Consider the following 20336-nt stretch of genomic DNA (forward strand, 5'->3'; position numbering starts at 1 on the left):
ATATAGTCACTCTACCGATTACATACGGTTGGTTGCTTAAATTCATCTAAATCAGTAAGAAAAATTGATGTCAAAACCGCTGTGGCAGTCTTGCTAAGAATATATCGGAGAAGGTCTTTCTTTGCAATGGTATCCAAACTATGGTGAGCTCGAGAGCTATCACCAGTAAGGACCAGAGTAAAAGTCTAGACTGCTTGATCAGATTATTCTAATTGCTTTATTTCGGTGGTGATCGGTTTAAATATATATGATTCTCAGTTCAGTTACAATTTTGACTTAACCTACGTTACTATTAGTGAGTCCGTAGCCGAATATGTGCATCTTGCTCAGTTTGGCAATTTGTGTGCCTCGGTGGTCCTACCCGATTGTGCAATTTGAAACCTTTCGATTTCGTTCGTCCATTAGCGTAGGACGCACGCGAAGGGAGGAAAGAGGAATGGGAATATTTCTAGCACTGCGGCTCGGTCACCGCATATGGACGTAATTGCATTTGCATTCTATGTAACTTGAGTTTCTGGACTTTGTTCCGTTTGAAGTTAATGACTTGATTTATTTATGGTTCGGTTATTGTCATAAGTATTTTAGGGGTGCACATCACACCGCATATAAATTATTCTCATGAGTGCTTGATGATTGGAAAATGACAAGAAATCAAATGATAGGTATCATTTCAAATGAAATCGTCTCCAATCACTAGTTTACAAAACAACATAAAAAGTGTGAACTTTAGTGGTTGACCAACGTTTCTAATGCAAAATCCTACCTTGAATTCAATGCCGTGGTCAGAAAAAATTAAAGTAGAGTCATTTTTGAGATATACAAAAATTTTGATTTTTTGAATTTTGGACAAAAGTACGATTACTAAAATGTCAATATCTTTGCAACTAGTGCACCAGTTTTAAATCTTTTTTTTATAAAAGTGAAGCTAAATAAATTTTCTATCGTTCACTAGAATATTATGTCTTAATTAAAAATTTAATTTTGAAGTCGTTTAAAAATTTACAGCATTTTTTTTTATTTTTCCTGCGAATTTTCCATAAAAATCTTGTTTTAATTAACATTTTTAATGGGATAAAAAGATTCAAAAAATCATTCCATAATTTATTCCTAAAGTCCATTAAAACCTGGAGAAAATGAGCTTTTAATGGATGAAATCGGTTGGAAATTGTCGAAGTTATGAATTTTTTTGTAAAATCATGGAAATTGAATGTTCCAAGATTGGCCGTTGTCCCGCTCCTAGGTTCATGCGTCACTTCCAGTAAGCCTTTCTGCGGACGTGTACGCATACGGTGCATTTCACTAACACTACCAGCTATCACGCAAAATTAAATGGGATATTTTCAACAATATAATTTACGCTAGTGTTTGTGAGACCGCTCGGCGAGAACCTAACGCAACCAACTCAATTTGACAGCTTTCTTTCTTTAACATTGCTTAACGATGTATACGACACAACGTGAATTCAAGTGTAAAAATGATCCTCAAAAGTTTTGTTACGCTTGTGGCAACTATATATTTACAAAACTGCTTCGTTGCAAACTGCATACAGGCTTTATTTTAAAATTGATCCTGGAGACTTTGACGAACCGTGGATTCCAAAAGTATTATGTAGTTCGTGCAAAGCGTCCTTGGCTAGGTGGATGTCAGGCGCAAGGTAAATTGATTTTTTGAATAACTTTCATATAAACAATTTATGTACAGCATGGTAGTGCTTTGTTCTTTCCTGATCAACATTATCTTACTTCATCTATTTTTGATAAGTGTTAATGTCTTACTTACTAACTCACTTATTTGTTATCTGTCAGTCGCTATTTGTCCTTTGACATGCCCACCATATGGCGTCGACCGTTTTGTCATGCAACGGATTGTTATTTCTGCTTGACAACAGTTAAGCAACAAGGACGTCACAAAACAGTGGCTTCTATGACAAAAGCTGTTCCACATTCAAGTTCGGTCCCGTATCCTGTTTATCCAAAGCGGAAACGAGCGCCCTCTGTTGAATCGACCGTTACAAAAAGTGAGGAGGAATTCAAGGAGGAATGCGAGGAAGACTTCGAGGTGGAATTGGAAAGAAACCCAAAACTGTTTACACAATCCGAATTTAATGATTTGGTGCGAGATCTCGACTTATCGAAGGAGAAATCCGAATTGCTGGCATCACGCTTGAAAGAACACAACATGCTGAGCAAGGAGGTCAAAATTTCTTGTCACAGGGATCGTCACAAGAAATTTGACAAATATTATTCTACAAAGGACAAGGCATGTTTTTGCCATGACGTAAACGGCTTGTTTGAAGAGTTTGGTGAGCGATATGATCCAGCTGAATGGCGTTTAGTCATCGATAGCAGCAAGTTGAGCTTGAAAGCCGTTTTACTGCATCAAGGGAATGAGAAACCTTCTATTCCATTAGCTCATGCCGTTAATATGAAGGAAACGTATGAATCAATGGCTCTATTGATCAATTTGACAAATTACAATCAACACAATTGGAAAATTTGTTCCGATCTTAAAGTGGTTGCCTTGTTGACTGGATTGCAACAGGGATACACAAAATATATGTGTTTTTTGTGTAAATGGGACAGTCGAGCTCGTAAGGAACACTACGTCCGAAAAGATTGGCCAAAACAGCAACATTTTTAAGTGTTTTACAAAAATGCTCATTACTTCGACAATTTCCAACCGATTTCATCCATTAAAGGCTCATTTTCTCCGGTTTTCAATGTACTTTAAGAATAAATTATGGAATGATTTTTTGAATCGTTTTATCCCATTAAAAATGTTGATTAAAACAAGATTTTTATGGAAAATTCGCAGGAAAAAAAAAAAAAAATGCTGTAAATTTTTAAATGACTTCAAAATTAAATTTTTAATTAAGACATAATATTCTAGTGAACGATAGAAAATTTATTTAGCTTCATTTTCATAGAAAAAAATATTTAAAATTGGTGCACTAGTTTCAAAGATATTGACATTTTAGTAATCGTACTTTTGTCCAAAATTAAAAAAATCAAAATTTTTGTATATCTCAAAAATGGCTCTACTTTAATTTTTTTCTGACCACGGCATTGAATTCAGCGTAGGATTTTGCATTGAAAATGATCATCACCTTACCGAGTTCAAAAATGCTGTAAACTAGTGTAATGGGCTGGGAACCGATAAAAAGAATACGGTGGCCAAATCCCACGCCAGGAAGCTGTACCGCGGGGGGCTGGTGCAGCCGAAATGCATCGTAATGGACGACGAGACGAACATTAAAGCAGACGTCAAGCAGATCTCCAGCCTGGAGTTTTTTGTCGGCTAGTCCTGGCACCATCAACGGCCAAATATATAATTAAGAATACCTCCAGAAGCGCTTGCTGTCCTTCTTCGGGTCCCACAAAGGTAACACTCTGTTTTGGCCGGATCTGACATCATGCCATTACGCGAAACCGGTGATGGAGCGGCAAGGGCGTAGTTTCGAGCTAGGGAGGGGCGGTAAATTTGGCCGAATGCCATTTCACCGAACGCTATTTCCCCGAAAGCCTTTCTGTTGCTGAGTTTACGGGAGGGGGGGGGCATGGTGTAGGATTCGAAGAAAGAGTGGATTAAAGTGTGTAAGAAAGATGGCGCGAGTGTTGCACAGGATTTTATGGGTAGTGTTAAGTCCAAGGTACTGGCATTTAGCCTAGGAGAGGAGGTTGAATAAACCAACTTTGCAAAAACGTGTTTATTTAGTTTCAAAAATATCCGACTGAACATAAATTTTTGGTGATTATTTTTGTCTGTTGCATTTTTTTTTTCGAGAGCAGTCTTTACTAAAGAGTTGGATTCCAAAATCGGTTGCATCAGAGTCCAGTACAGAGATCGGAGGCAGAGAGGATCGGAAAATTCACAGGATATTTTGAACAGAAATCCCAGCTGTCAGTTAGCTCTACAGATAATATCTTGCGATCGGAAGGTCAGCGTTGAATCCAGGATGAGGCCAATATCACGAGTTTGAAGAACACGATCAAGCGACTGATCATTAATTGAATAATCGTACGTAATCGGGTTGAGCTTGCGATGAAACGATATAATGTTACATTTGTGGATGCTCAACGTCAGCATGTTCCGGGTTCACCAATCAGCAAAATTATTCAGCAGCAGTTTTTTTTTTTTTTTTTTTTCCTTTGGTTTGTTTTTTCCGTCGATCTTGTTTTCCGTGCTGAGCACCAATGCTACCGACGTGCCAGGAAGGCAGCTCCCACACCTGGACCCTACCTATCGACCCATCAACTCATGAACCGGGGACCAACGGCTTTACTTCCCATCCGAAGGAAGGCGTGATCAGAGATGTTATGCCTCAGAACATCCCGGTGGCGCCGACTGGGATTGAACCCAGGCCTCCTGGGGTGAGAGGTAATCACGCTTACCACTACACCACCGGCACCGTTTTTCAGCAGCAGTTGTAGAGCATAGAAATTCTCAATACATTTAATCTTCTTCTTTCTTTTATTTAACGTCGGTCTCTGTTCCGCAGGCTAGTACCAATCACCGACGGACATCGATTGCCATCCATTGACGGCAATCGAATGTGCAGAAAGGCAGCTTCAACACTTGTGTAGAATATCGCACCCATTCAACACACATGGGCCGGGACCAACGGCGTGACCAGAGATTTTTATGCCTCAGAAAAATCCCACCGACCTCGGCTGGAATTGAACCCATACCCATTGGGGTGTGAAAGTAGTCATGCTTACCACTACACCACCGGCGCCGGCGATATCTTTAATGATCATCCCAAGTAACACATAAAACATCTTTTGAAAAAGAATTAGAACGGCTTGTTGTATAAATGTATTATAAGAGATGCAGAAAACATCCTACGTTATATATGAGGTTTAAAGATGTTTTCTTCATACTTCTTCGATTCAACATTTTCTAAAATAGTTTTCTTTTGATTTTATCTTTAAATGTTATTTGAACGTGCATCTTACTGTTTTAATACCACTATAAAACTTGTCGTATACAAAATCAATCCAGATTGACGTAAACATTGACGGTGCATTTGAGCCGGACTGTCTCTTCATGCCGTGATTGACAGTTTCTTATGAGGTATTCGGATGTTTGTTATAAAGAAAGTTGAAAAGCATAAATTAATACAACTGAAAATGTGCAGGTTGTCTTATAAGGAGTTGAAAATACGTTTTAATAACATTCTGGCTATTAGATGTACGCTTTGCTACTAACAAAACGTCTTCATGACGGATCGAAGGCGTGTTGAACGAGAAAATAATTTTTATGCCATTGGCAAGAACATGATAGATACTTATAACAAACCTTTCATCAAGCGGTGTTGGTCTAGTTAGGTAGAAACAAGTCTACCACGCCAAGGACCAGTGATCGAATCCCATGCTCAAAATTTTTTATTGTTTTTTTTTGTCGCTGGTTTTTATGATGTTTCCAAAATACATGTTATAAGACCAGTATTTAGTTGTATAAGCTCCGCGTCTTGCGCTTTTTAGGTTGTATAAATGTATTAAATGATGTATATTAAAGTATTAGTGATTCTTTGCGTTAGTCATTACAAAGTATTTTCAACTTCTTTATGACAAGCCGTGTTGCTTGGGATGTATATTTTAACGTCATCAGTGTAAAACACCCAGTAGCCAGATGGTAGTATTTACGAGGCTCGTTGATGAAGAGTAAGAATAATAAAGGACCCAGGTTGCTACCTTATGGAACATAAAATAAGTTCGATATAAACGGGGAGGTCCAGATCCGTAAGGTATGATCCAAACAAGCTAACAAGATCCGCAGAGACATCAATTTTTCCTAGACGTTTAAGAAAGCTGATTTCAAATCAGTGTGAGCGCCAGCATCAATGTTGCTTTCGCAAAACTAACCAAATTGGACGAGATTTGTAGATGTTGATCTTTTGGGGGTAGAATCCGTAGAAATGTAATTCTTGCAGGAGTCGAAATGTACAACATTTATTATGATTTCGAAAACCTTTGAACAAGCACACAACGATGTTCTTTCGATCCCCTTTTTTAACATGGGGAACACGACTGACGGTTTTCCAGCTTGTGGGAAAACTACACTTCCGTAATGATATGTTGAAAAGTGTCGTAAGAGGGAAAATCAACTCTTCGTCGCATTTTTTCAGGATGCATGACGGTATTCCATCTGGATTGGACACAGAGTATTTCAATTTGTGATCGTACAACTTCTCAGAGAACAGACACCACTAGGTGTATCTCTACAAGCTTCTGTGATTTGACGTGCAGATGACGTAGAATCTTTGAATTCCCTTCTAAAGTGAGTGGCAAACAATTTGCACTTTTCCGAAGCGAGTTAGGGCCTGTTTATAAACTACGTAGACAGTTTTTTGAGATTCTTGACCCCCCCCCCTCCCCCTGCGTAGACAATTGTCCATACCAAATTTTTAAAATGTGTATGGGCCGTGGATAATTGTCAACCCCCCTCCCCCTTAAACTGTCTTCGTAGTTTATGGACAGCCCGTTACCCATTCTCCTTCCGTTAAGAGTTGACCAATTTTCGAAAATGTTGTGGATGTCAATATCTTCAGCGGATTCAAGGATGTGCCAGTCAGTGTGGTGAAGCGCTTTAAGTAATCCTTCAAAATCAGAGCGGTGAAAGTCAAGTATACAGTCGGTGTATAATGAGTCACGCCAAGAGTGAAGCCAAGTCTACCTATTGAACTGTCAAACCGGCTACCTATCGTAAAGGGTGATACGGTCAAAATTTGGTCAATATCAACATGACGTATTTCTTTCAATTTTGCATTTAAAAAACCTGAACAGCCCTCATTTTGAAGGTGTGTGTGTGTAGAATGTTGCTCCTATTTTGTTTTGGAATTCACTCTTCAGTTGTCAAAATGCCGTCCAAGCAAGAAGAGCAGCGTATCAAAATTTTGCTCGCGCATCGCGAAAATCCGAGCTCGCACGCAAAGTTGGCAAAATCGCTAAAAGTTGCCAAATCAACCGTTACAAATGTAATTAAAGTGTTTGGGGAACGTTTGTCGACAGCCAGGAAGTCTGGATCGGGGGGAAATCGAAAACCGGAAGCCGCTGAGACGACAAAGAGAGTTGCCGGTAGTTTCAAGCGAAACCCTAACCTCTCTCTCCGAGATGCCGCAAATAAGCTGGGTGTATCGTCTACAACTGTGCATCGAGCCAAAAAACGAGCCGGACTATCGACTTACAAGAAAGTAGTGACTCCAAATCGCGATGATAAACAAAATACGACGGCCAAAGCGCGATCCCGGAGGCTGTACACGACGATGCTGACGAAGTTTGACTGCGTGGTAATGGACGACGAAACCTACGTCAAAGCCGACTACAAGCAGCTTCCGGGACAGGAGTTTTATACGACAAAAGGAAGGGGAAAGGTAGCAGATGTTTTCAAGCACATGAAACTGTCAAAGTTCGCAAAGAAATATCTGGTTTGCCAAGCCATCTGTACCTGTGGCTTGAAAAGCAGCATTTTCATTGCTTCCGGGACTGTCAACCAAGAAATTTACGTGAAAGAGTGTTTGAATAAACGTCTGCTGCCTTTCCTGAAGAAACACGGTTGTTCCGTACTGTTTTGGCCGGATTTGGCATCTTGCCATTACGGTAAAAAGGCCATGGAGTGGTACGCCGCCAACAACGTGCAGGTGGTTCCCAAGGACAAGAACCCTCCCAACACGCCAGAGCTCCGCCCAATTGAGAAATACTGGGCTATTGTCAAGCGGAACCTAAAGAAGACCAAAAAACTGCTAAGGGCGAGCAGCAGTTCAAGGCAAACTGGCTTTCTGCGGCGAAGAAGGTGGACAAGGTGGCTGTACAAAATCTGATGGCAGGGGTCAAGCGTAAGGCCCGGCAATTCGGATTTGGAAAAGCGGAAGCCTAACTGAATATTTTTTCTGAATTTTATACTAATTGAACTTGAAAAAGAAATTTAATTTGATTTTTTAAATAAACGATTTCACCGATTTACACGCGTTTTCCCTTGACCAAATTTTGACCGTATCACCCTTTACAAAGTAAACAATCATTACGATGCTATGAACGGTCCACGAAAGGTATTGCAATTAAATATAGAAAATAATCGAAAAAATGATCATCAACACGCAGTGAGCATTGCATTTGTCATGCGATACGTTTTGTAATGGTCAGTAATGAGAATTTCTACTATTTTTCGCTGAGATAAATTGACAAAATCACTAATTTAATGATGTACTACAGCCGTTACTTTTTTTCCTCGCTAGAAGTCATTTGAAGTTGATGCAGAAGTCCTCTGTTGCCAAGTGAAAAGAAAGGGAATCTTTCGAAAACCGAGTTCAACTGTTTTTCTCTTGGCGTGACTCATAATACACTGACTCTAGTCAAGTCCAGGTTTGTCCGAGAATCTCTCAAATTCAGTAGGCTGTGAGAGACTAATATTTACTTCAAAAGAGGGATGATTGGCATCAAGAATATAGAGCGGTTCTACAGCTTCTTCAATCTGTCATCGAGAGAGCGTTGATTCATTCACCAACGCAAAATCCAAGATCCGCATGTTATGATTAGTATTATAGTTAACTTGAGACATAGGGGAAATGGCTCTAATGTTGGCCTATGGATCTAAGATTGGACCCGTCGCTAAAAATCTGCTATTTATAAATCTAGATAAACGCGTCATTGGGACGGTATTAATAGATATTCCAGGTCGCTATTGAAAATATAGTCGATTACTGAATTTGTGTTTGGGCCCAGATTGAAGATTGAAGCGCAAACAACAGAGATGTGAGGCTACAATGCATCTGTGGAAGGGCGACCGTTGCTTGGTGTATTCCAGACAAGTCCCGATTGATTATAATCGCCAAGCAGAATAGAATGATCGTTATTCCCGAGGTGTGAATGAATCACTTCTAAGTAAATCATGCGATTAGGTGGAAGGTAAATTAATACTAACTGAACAGTGATGCAGTTTCAACTTAACCCAGAGCTGTTCTAGAGATACATTTACCGGAGTGGAATCAATGAACCCGTTGAAATTAGTTGAAACAACGATCAACACTCCACCACCACGTGATTTATGACTGTTCGCATTGCTGCGATATGTTCTGTAAACGGTGTAGGAATCTCCGAAAAACTGTGGCGAAAATATTTTGTCATCAAGCCATGTTTCCGTAAGTACAATAACGTCATAATGACAAGACGAAACAGCCAAGAAAACGTCGGCAATTTTCGTGCACTCTTCTCGAACATTATGGTAGGTAATACACCCTTAATTTAGTATTAGCATCTGAGACCGGTTCGTTTCCAGCAAGCGTAACGGGAGTTGACACAGAAGAATCGTTCTGGAAATTTGATCTACTTGATTGTCGTGCAGTACCATTCACAGCTTCGGCTGAACATAACCTATTTCTAGCGTTACCTGGACAGAAACCTGGAATGGCATCGAACTCAGCAGCAGAGTAGGAAGTATGAAAGGATGCGTAAGCAGTGACATTTGGGTTCACTAGCAGGAAGGAATGCTGATGCTGTTTACTCTGGTTAGATGACCGGTAACGGCTGAGCAGCAGGCACGAGGCAGGTATCAGAGCATGGTACAGTATCAACCACTTCATTCATAAAAGCGGTGCTGTCAATGAGGCATATTTCAGGAAGCGAAGAAGCGGTAATATTATAGTACTTGCCTTGGTTAGCAAGTTAGAAGACTCCCTCACCAGCTCCGAACACAGGAATGGAACAGCTTGGATGGCAGAAATAGTCAGCAGAAAAGCAGCGGTGTTCGACTGTGTCGGATGGCTTAGGGGCTTCCATCATGCTGTTTAGCGTGCCTTCCGTTATCTGCAAACTTAGATGACTGGATAGGCGATGACTAGATGATGGTGAATTGTTTGGTGCCGACATTTGGCTAGAAATGTATCGAGTATCAGGTACGTAATTGTATGCAAAGGAACTGTACTTGCCTGTAGCGACGGACTGGGATACCCCGTTTCGATACCCAAACACAGGTCCGGGGGGATAAGGGGCTTCAAAATGGCATAGGCTGATGCGGCCCGGGCTTGAAGAGTTTAACTCAAATCCATAACAGGCATGATTGGGCATGACAAAGCTGCTGATGGGAGCAGCGGTGTTACTAGTTTCTTTACTTTCAGTGGAACTCGATATTTTTCAGATCCGTAGACCTCAAATTCCCGAAACAGTAATTCTTCAGGCCATGTTGATGGATTCAGTGTTTTCCTTTAAGCGAGGGGTCGAGCCCAATTTTGAAGGACACGAAAGAAAGGGAATCCAATTCTTTGCCTTTCGGGACGAGCTTCATCACGGCAAGATCACTATCAATCTCCAGATTGGATTTGACCATAGCAATTAGCCAGAACTTTTGATCTGTGTTATTGCTACAAATTGGGACCGCAACAACGTTTCCCAGTGCTTTGTTACTTCCCACTCGGCAGTTTTCAGGGACCCGTACAGCCACCTCGAACTCACGAGGTCGCTTATTAGCTCTACACAGCTGGTGAAAACTGGGCTACGAGCTTTGAATTCATTTGCTTTAAATATTTGCCTTGAAGTATGAAGAATCGTGCACCCCCCCCCCCCTCCTTCTTCTATCTCAGCTGATGGCAAAAAATTGCTGCCATACGTTAAACTTTAAAAGTACTTTATGAATGGAAGCAAAACGTTTTTAGAAGAAAGTAATTTGAAATTGATAAAATTGAAAAACAATTTTGTTTCAAAACCTCGCAAAAATAGTGATTTCTTGAAACAGTCGCTTTAATCGCTTGTGTGAAATAGCGGCGCAAGGTGTGTAGTGGTAAGCGTGACTGCCTCTCACTCCAAAAGGCCTGGGTTCAATCCCAGTCGGTGCCGTCGAGATTTTCTGAAACAGAAAATCTCTGATCACGACTTCCTTCGGAACGGAAGTAAAGCCGTTGGTCCCCGGATCATGAATTGATGTGTCAACAGGTAGGGGCCCAGGTGTGGGAGCTACCTCCCTGGCATCGGTAGCATTAATGCTACCAATTGGTACTCAGTACAGAAAAGAAGATCGACGGATATTGGACTATACCGGGAAGGAGCGGATAAGATCGCAGTAGGCCGCACTTGAAAGCTGACGTGTTTTTCTTTTGCTGCGTATTTTCCGTTAGCAAATTATACGGGAAATGACTCTAATGTTGGCCTATGGATCTAAGATTGGGCCCATCGCTAAAAATCTGCTATTTATCAAATGTATCTAGATGAACGTGTCATTGGGATGGTACTAATGGATATTTTTGGTTTTTATTGAAAATTTAGTCGATTGCTGAATTTATGTATGGGCCCAAATTAGGGACACTTAGGCCGACATTACCTGCATTTTCCCTTTATATTTTGCTTTAAATTTGTAAATTTGTGTGCGGAAATTTAGTGTCAAGTGTTGGTAAAGTTATCATTTAGTGATATATAGTGATTTGCTTTGAGTGGCTCGGTTGACCTTGAATCTAACCTCCAAAGTCTACGACGCAGCTTCAATTTCATTGTTCGGTGCCGAAAATTGCCTCCCGGGAGCTCGGTAGATTGATAGGCTATTGATAGATTCCTCACCGTGCGCGAGTTTGAACCCGGTCCGGTTGGTGAATTAGCCCGGGATCGTGCTGATAATGTGTCCGCCGCGAGTTTTGGTGGTGATTCGGTAGTCGAAGTTGCCGTGAATCAGCAAGTTTTCCGCTGTGGTGTCGGAGATTGTGAGCAATATGAAAGATCAAATTTACATGGTGAGAACAGTCCAAATACTTAAAAAAAAAATAAACTAAATAGGGTTAACTACCCCATTTCCAGCCTATTAAGCACAACCCGTACTTAGTCTTTCTTAATCTAGCGTAGTTTAGCACCAAACGGAATGTTATTATCACTGATGGTTTTTAAATTTATTCACCTTTCAGTACGTACCGTAAGATTTGATAAAGAGATACAAATTGTTGAGATATTCTTAAAAGTCTAACACTGCTGCTTGACGCCCAACTCTGCCTACGGATTCTAAACTTGACCTAACGCATTGAAGCGCCATTTAAACGCCAATGAATTTACTTCGGCCTATCGGATGAAGATAAAGATTCATTTTGTCGGAGTGTTTCATTTGTATTTGAGAATATTTGCTGCAAACCTTCATATCACGCGTTCTTATTGACTTCGTTTGGTAGCATTTGAACTACAGTATCGTATCAAATGCATAATTTACCTATTAACGCCTACATCACGAATTTATTTGATGTTTGCTGCTTGAAAGGTCCAAAATGGGCGCTTAGGCTGAAGTAGTTCTCTACCCTACGTGCCAGGATTACAAAAAAAAAAAAACATTTGGCAACTGGAAGTGTGTGTGTAATACTGATATCCAATTTATAGAGGTAATACATACATGCGGGGCTTATTGTAAGTGAAAGCCAGAGCCAACTGAGCAGCGCCTATCTTTATTGCATTGGCAGTGTTGCTAGAAACCACCTAGGCATATGTTGCCAATTCAGTTTGTTTTCATCTGCTCCTCTCTTACACTAGACCCCCTCTAGGCGTGACTCTCCAGACATTCTGAAATGGGTTGCTGGATCTGCAATAGAGCTATCATCTTCTAACACCCGGACTAAAGCTGTCTAGAATGACCATATATGCAACATTTTAGAGAGAGTTATTCCATAATGGCACTGCCGGCCATTGGGGGTTAGAGGGACATACGCACATACCGAGAAATAGCGGCCAAACGAAGAAGAGGCCAAACGGCGGACAATGCTGAAGGAAAAACAATGTAGTTGAAGGCATGTATGAAAACGGAAGTTAAAGTCAGGTCACCTAGAAGGAAGAGTAAGAAGAACTCATAAACGAGAGTAGTTCCTTGAACTAGTTGGAAACTAGTTTTCGAGTTCTCGGGATAGTTACAACTTAGTAATACAAAAATTTTGAAAACAAAACCTCAAAAACCAATTCCAGCGCTTAAAGAAGGTAGTGAAATTTTGATCACACATTTGGAAAAAGCATAGAAACTTGCTAAGCAATTCGAAAATGCCCATAATTTCAGTTTGGGTCTTACTAGTCCTATTGTAAATCAACCTCGTTGATCGCTTGTCATTTTGTTATTTGAAGATATTTTTGATTCCTAGCGTCCGTCGTATCAGTATCATTTTTAAATGTCAAGCTTATAGGCATAGATCGGTACAAACCGACGTGGCCTTTCCGAAACATCTTAAATGAAGCCGACAGGGCCTTTTAGGGGACAATCCTTTGTATCCATGCCGAGCGGCGTACCAAACTTCATCACTTGTGATCACATGTGATCACTTCGGAACATCCGAAATGAATTGAATTGCTTAGGGGTGTTGAGTTATTTGCATATTCGTAATTTACATTGAAAATGGAACCCAATTACATAATTTCATAAATTTTGGTACACTGGAAGTATTTTAAACAAGTGCGATTACATTGGCAAAATCACTGTTATAGTGCCTCTCGGCGGTACTTCAGTATATATGAGCTTTTGGATTCTTTTGGGGTATCGAGGTAATTCTATTTTCATAATCCGCATGTCAAATTGATTCGAAATCCAAAATTTCATCAATTTTGAAGCTCTGGAAATATTTTAAATATGTGTGATTCTTCAACATAGCGCCTTTCTGTGGTAGTTCGTTTGAAAGTGAGCTGGCAATTTGTTAGTTTAGTGTTAAATAGAAAAGTGGTAAATTTTCTTAAAATCTTGATTGAAAAATCGAGATGGAAGTAAATGGGACCGTAAACAAATATCATTGTGATCAGAATACGAAGCTCTTTCAGATGATGTATAGGAACTGATTATGAAATATTTGTTCAAAATTAAAAGCGGATTGATTATTTTTCTGTCATTCTCGATTTAAAAATCTAGATGAAGGGCTAAGGGAAAACGGAACTCTTTCCGACGATGTATTGATTGATTTCCTATTTCAATAAGAAAATTTTCACCCATAGGTTGCTTTTAGACGATGTATATAAAACTCGGTACATTTTTCTAAATTAAAGAACCCAATTCCGATAGAGCCTTTTAGGGGACAATATCTTTTTATTACCAACATATACCATGCACAATACATATACATGTCAAAGGTCAAACCCAACCAATTTGAACCAATTTGAACAGTCAAAATTGAACCAGTATTTACTGTTATTTTAAGATGGAAACAGATATGAGGTATTGAAATCTTAGTGAAAAGTTAATCGCTTGCCTTGCCATCTGAGCTAACCTAGAATACAACATATAGCCAACTAAAAGCTTGCCTGCAACTGAACAGCTATATACAGCAGTTATAGCAACACTTGCCATATACAATCGTTAATGTTCATTTTAGTAAACAAACTAACACTTCTTCCTTCTGTGGTACCTTTGTATTAGGCACCTAGAGCTCGGACGCTGCTTAAAGTGACGAGAATACGTAAAATCCCCTATCTATGAGTTTTATTAAATGTTTCAGATAGCATCGATATTAAAATGTTGTGATTTTTAGTCAAGTTGACTAATTTCAATGTACTCTCTCAAATAAAATATATAAAAAATGGTGATGTGACGATGCGGTTGAACTTAACTCCCTTCTCCCGTTTGCTACATTTGGTCACGTTTTCTAAAACCCCCTCCACATTTTGACACGTGACGTAATGTATGGATACTTCCTTTATGATAAAATTATAACGACATTGTCCTCCCTTTACTTAAAAACTCAAATGAAACGTCTTTCTTTTAAATTTTACCTGCAATTATTAAGTTTACTCCACAATCATAATATACATGAGTAATGATTCTGAACGATGGCATAAAGCCATGTTAAAATTTGCGTGCTATTATCAGCATGGTTGCCATTGATAATCATCTTTAAAAGTTCCGAATTGTTTGGACTAAGTGTCTGATTTCGGAGCATTACGGTAACTCTGATTATGTGGCACAATAGTTCAAAGCGGGACCGAATTAAAATCCGTACGAGAAGTAAAGATTTCGATCATGTGTGAATTTCGCCCAGGAAAGTTAGAAAACAGCGTTTATGTGTTTTGTTTCGATTTCCCATTGTAGATTGAACATATTCGGATCAATGTAGACATTTGAATCACGCTGCTAAAACAACTGAGACAGGACCGTTGCATCCGGGATGAAGTCACCGGATAGCAATCGGAGTTTCACTTTGCCAGATGCCGACATCAACAACAACAACAGGTAAGACCAAATGTGTGCGAATAATGAGCGACGATCGTGTGAACGAACGAACGAACGAACGGTTGCGTTTCGTATTGTCGTATTGTCACTTTCATTTCGCATGTGCACAATGTAGGATGCAGATTTTCACATTACAATATCAAAAAGTACTAAAAATAAAGAGCTTAAAATGCCGTCGTAGGCCAACATTCACCTGATGATGGGGTGCCAGAGCCAGGCTCGCAGTCAGTTAGTCAGCGGCGAGAGCAATTCTGCTGAGCGAAGCAATCAATGGGGTGAGGTGCGGGTATCATTTTCTCGCTTTCGCACTCGACAAGCAAATCTCCACCACTGTCCAGCTCAAAGACGGTGACCAGGCTGGGATTGACCGTAAATAAATAAAAAAAAATGTTTTTAAAGTGCGATGTGTGTGTGTGTCTGTACAAGAAGGAATCTGAAAGTGAAAGCGATATAGCGGTCACAGGTTCGGAACGGTGTGGCGTTCACGGAGAGCGTAAGGCAAAATGGCCTAAAGGGGAAGAAGCAAACTGAAGCAGGCAACGGGTGGCCGACGGAACAATCGAGCTAACGACTTGAATTCGGAATTCGAACGGGTGTCGAAAGTGTCGATAGCGTGAGGCGAAATCGATGGCAATTTTGGTGAAATTTTCAATTTTTGATATTGCGGCTGATGGGACTTGACCTTGACTTTGACGCCACAAATAGCCCCGACGGGGCTGAGTCGTACGGACACAATGGAGACAGTTGTTTCCAGGGGTTGAAAGCGAGCAATTAGCATCACCCAACTAATCAACTGCGCATACATCGTCGGAAATGTGATGCCATTTGCGAGGTTGTCGAAAACGAGCACTCAAGGCCGCTTTTATGGTATCCATTTAACGTGCAACAATTATCGTATTACACACATCATTACCGCCGGTGTGAGATGTTCGCGCATTTTGGTACGGGTAATGTTGAGTAAGACCACCTAGTTTTTAATTTGCCAGAGTGTCAGATAACCGAAAAAAAACAAAATTCACGATTCACAAAAAAAACCCCGTTCCATAAAAGTATGACAAAAGGAGAAACGCAGTGAGAGTCAACTTCGAAGCACGCGAGGAATGTCTTTAAATTCCCCGCCTTTCCCGTCCGTCTGCCGTCAACCACCTGACCGTCGTCCGCCAGCGGTATCCGTCGCATCGTGTGCTTGGCATGGTTTTGGTGACAAAATTTGCATATACACGTTGGAAACGTGCTCCGCGCACATGATGCGGATTACCTTCCAGTTTAGCCAACCGGCCACAATGTGTCGAATCAGGTGTGAAGTATGCCGGAGAGATCACTCTCGCTACACACCTTCTTTCAGGAAGAGCGTAAGGAAGTATGCGGATGTGAAATCGAAAGGATGTATGTCAGTTGTCGCTTTTTGAAAGAGTTAAGAGCCGGCAGCCGTCCCAACTGTTGTACCCTTATGCCGTGTTTGAGCTTGGTGTTCTTTGAGCACTTCTACAGATTTATTAATGGTGAGCTTGTTAAGCTTTAATGTTATTTTGCGGCAAGCATATAGATGGTTTCTGGTCAAAGACCAAACACGAATCCACAAATATAGTCCTAGACAATCTTAGACTTGGAGCTGCCATGAAACTGAGTGCCGTCTCGGTTGGAGAAATAGTGTCTATCGTTACATACAAAAAGCCTAAAACTACAGTCACAAGACAGCAAGCAAATTTCTGGAATAATTTGGCTTTGAAACGGGTTTGCTCTAGAATGTCAATGAGTTCCCAGATACCTTTTCCAGGGCAATCCATAGAATGGAATTATTTAAAAAGAAGATGCGAAAAGAATCCCCATCTTTGGCATTGGAGCCACAGAGACTGAATTATCGGGACTTAATTATATTCTTGAAAACTAGTTTACCAATATTAAAATCAAAAGCATCACTAAAATCATTGAGACTGTTCGACTGCAACATTTGTCGAGTGGATTGTTGTAGCCAAAAGCAGTACGGTGTCAAGGAGTCCACAAGAGGTACGTATTGTGAAGTCGACGGAACGGAGTATGGAAGTTGATATCCCGGAGCGCACTACTGCAGTCAATATGATTACTTCATGCCAGAAATAAATATTCTCTGCAGGAAGATTCGGCGACTCAATAGTGTTTGCAGTTCAATAAGCGAGTATCTGTTTTCTTATGGTGGTAGGTTAAGGCGAATCTGACAAAACATTTCTAGATTCTTTCGATGCGTGATATGTCCACAGCATGATATGGAGCCCAGATTTGTACTCCATATTCAACAACGCTACGAACCAAGGAGCAGTACAATGTTTTCAAAGCGTGTACATCATCAAATTGCGCGGCGTTGCGACGCAGGAATCCAAGCAAAGAATTGGCCTTTGCAATTGACAAAGATATGTGCTTGTTGAATCTAAGTTTGCTATTCAAGAGGGGTCAAAGATCTTTAATAGAATCAACTCGTTCAAGCGATAATTGATTCATCGAATAATCAAATCTGATCGGCGAGTGACTACGGGTGAAGGTAATAACTTTTCATTTGGCAGTGTTTTCTTGCATTCCGTTCAACTGTCACCACGATGATAGCCGCTCGATGCCAGTGTGTAGAGTACAACAATCTAGGATCGATTTGATCACACAGTAGACTTTCAAATCATCATCATATAACAACTTAAAGGAACTTAAGTGGTCACACACGTCGTTAATAAATAAAACGAAAATAAGAGGTCCTAAGTGGCTCTCTTTTGGAACTCCTGATGGTTTATAAAACACATTGGATCTGGCATCATGAACCTTAACGAAGGCCTTCCTGGAGGATAAATATGATTTTAACAAGCGAACGACCCATGGCGGAAGACCAAGGTGGTCCAGCTTTATGATGAGAGAAGTTAGAGAAGTCAATGTAATCGGCGTCTACTTGCTGACGCTTTTCTATGCTACCTGTTACGGAGAAGATGAAGTCGTTCGGACCTCTTAAGGGCAAACTCGTATGTTTGTTTGTTTAGAGTTAGCTTTTAGCTGTAATTTTATTATTTTTTAGTTTCAACGCATGTTTTTAGCACATTTTAGGTTACTAACAATTTTAATCCACTTCGTAAACAATTATTCGTCTGTCGTAACAATAGTTTATGCTTATTTGTTGAGTTCTTGTAAATGATATGTTTCAATTAGTATTATGTGTTTATTTTAAAGCAAAGTGTACTTACAATTATAGTTATAATTAACAAATGTATAGTCCAACTTTTAACAATTACTAACTTTTAAGGTGTTGTATGTTCTGTGTTGATCTTGGTAGTAACTTAACAATGCTAAAGAAAGTGATAACTGACAACTCAAGCTGACGACTTCTCACTTGACGTTGTCCGGTGACGTTATCATTTAACCGTTAGTTCTACAGGGTATCATCAGCGTTTGCTGTTGACGGGGGGTCTGGTACCGTTGCGCACACACTCCACCCCGTATTGCTTGAAGTTCCTTCAGCCATATCAACTTGCTCAAGCACGTTCAGTACCGCCAGCTTGGTCAACGGCCGCTGAAGTACACCCGTCGCAGTCCTCACATTTGCGCTTCGTATGCGTCCATCCTTCCTCGGATACTCCTTCTCAAAGACTCCTCGCTCCCAGCTATTCCTTCTTGCCTCGTTCACGACTACGACCAAGTCTCCGACTTGGATCGGTTTCACTTCCTGGAACCACTTCGACTGTCGAGAGATGACTGGAATATATTCTTTTATCCACCGATTCCAAAAACGGTCAAGCATGACTTGAACGTGGTTCCAATTCGAACGTATAGCCGATGTAATATCCAACGGAGCGACGGTTGGTTGACATACTCCGTTGGAGCTTAGAAGTAAGAAGTGGTTCGGGGTAAGTGCTTCACTTTCCTTCGAATCCAGCGGAAGGTAGGTAAGAGGACGAGTGTTCACCATCGACTCTGCTTCCGCCAACGCCGTGATGAAGGTTTCTTCGTCCGGATTCCTTGGCATCTCCATGGCGGCCAAACCAGCCTTCACGGAACGCACCAATCTTTCCCAGATGCCGCCCATATGCGGAGCATACGGAGGATTCAGCTTCCACTGCGTTGGTGCATTCGTGAACGTTGAGGCCAGTTCATGATTAACTTTCTTGATTTCTTGCTGCAGTTCCTTCCGAGCTCCTAGGAAATTTGTTCCCTGATCCGAATAGATCTCCAGAGGTGCACCACGCCGAGCGATGAATCTTCGCACGACTAACTTGCATGATTCCGTAGACAAAGTGAACGCAACCTCCAAATGAACTGCCCGCGTTGTGAGGCAGGTGAATAATGCCACCCAGCGTTTCACGGTACCACGCCCAAATCTGACAGTAATTGGTCCAAAATAGTCCAAACCAGTAAAGGTGAACGGCCTGACGTATGGAGTTAGACGCGCTTCCGGAAGTTGGCTCATACGGGGAGGCTGTGGAATCGTCTTGCGCACTTTGCACCTGCAACACTCCTTTACCACCTTTCCTACCGCAGCTCTGAGCTCGGACACATGGAACTGTTGTATGATCTCGTTTACGATCGTCTCTTTATTTGCATGCCCGAATTTTCGATGAAAACTGTCGATGATCAATGTAATGGGTTTTGGGTAAAATCGCAGGATACTTTGCTTCAAAGGTCAGCCAGGGAGCAGCACCGATCCTCCCATCCTTTCGGATTACGCCATCAGCTCCGATGAATGGACACAACTTGTAGATCCTGCTACTCTTCGCCACTGCCTTACGTTGGATTAGTGGGACTTTATTGTTGGATTCCAAAGAAGCATACTCATCAGCGAATACTTCACGTTGAATCATTCTCAGCACCGTATGTTCAGCTTCCCGGAGCTCTTCGCTGCTCAGAATCTCAGGATTCGGAAGTGGCAGCTTGTTCTTCTTCCTCAAGCAGATGTCTCGGAATCGCAATCTTTCCCATTTCGAGAATCGGTCAAACCCAATTGTTTCACCTACTACTGCTGTGCGATGGATGTTGACTGCCCGTATCTCCTCAGAAGTTGTACATTCCATTTCCTGTTCTGGCCACTCTAGCTCATCCTTGTAAAGGAATTCCGGGCCTCTGAGCCACCTACTATTTACGGTAGCATTCGGGCCGTTTCCCCACTTCGTGGCTTCGTCCGACACGTTCCACCTCGTAGGCACCTTTCTCCATTCGGATACGTCAGTAATTTTCAG

This window comes from Ochlerotatus camptorhynchus, unplaced genomic scaffold (assembly GCF_037179485.1).
Source record: "Ochlerotatus camptorhynchus isolate MF236.1 unplaced genomic scaffold, CSIRO-AGI_Acam_v1.1 ptg000371l, whole genome shotgun sequence".
Lineage (NCBI taxonomy): Eukaryota > Metazoa > Arthropoda > Insecta > Diptera > Culicidae > Ochlerotatus > Ochlerotatus camptorhynchus.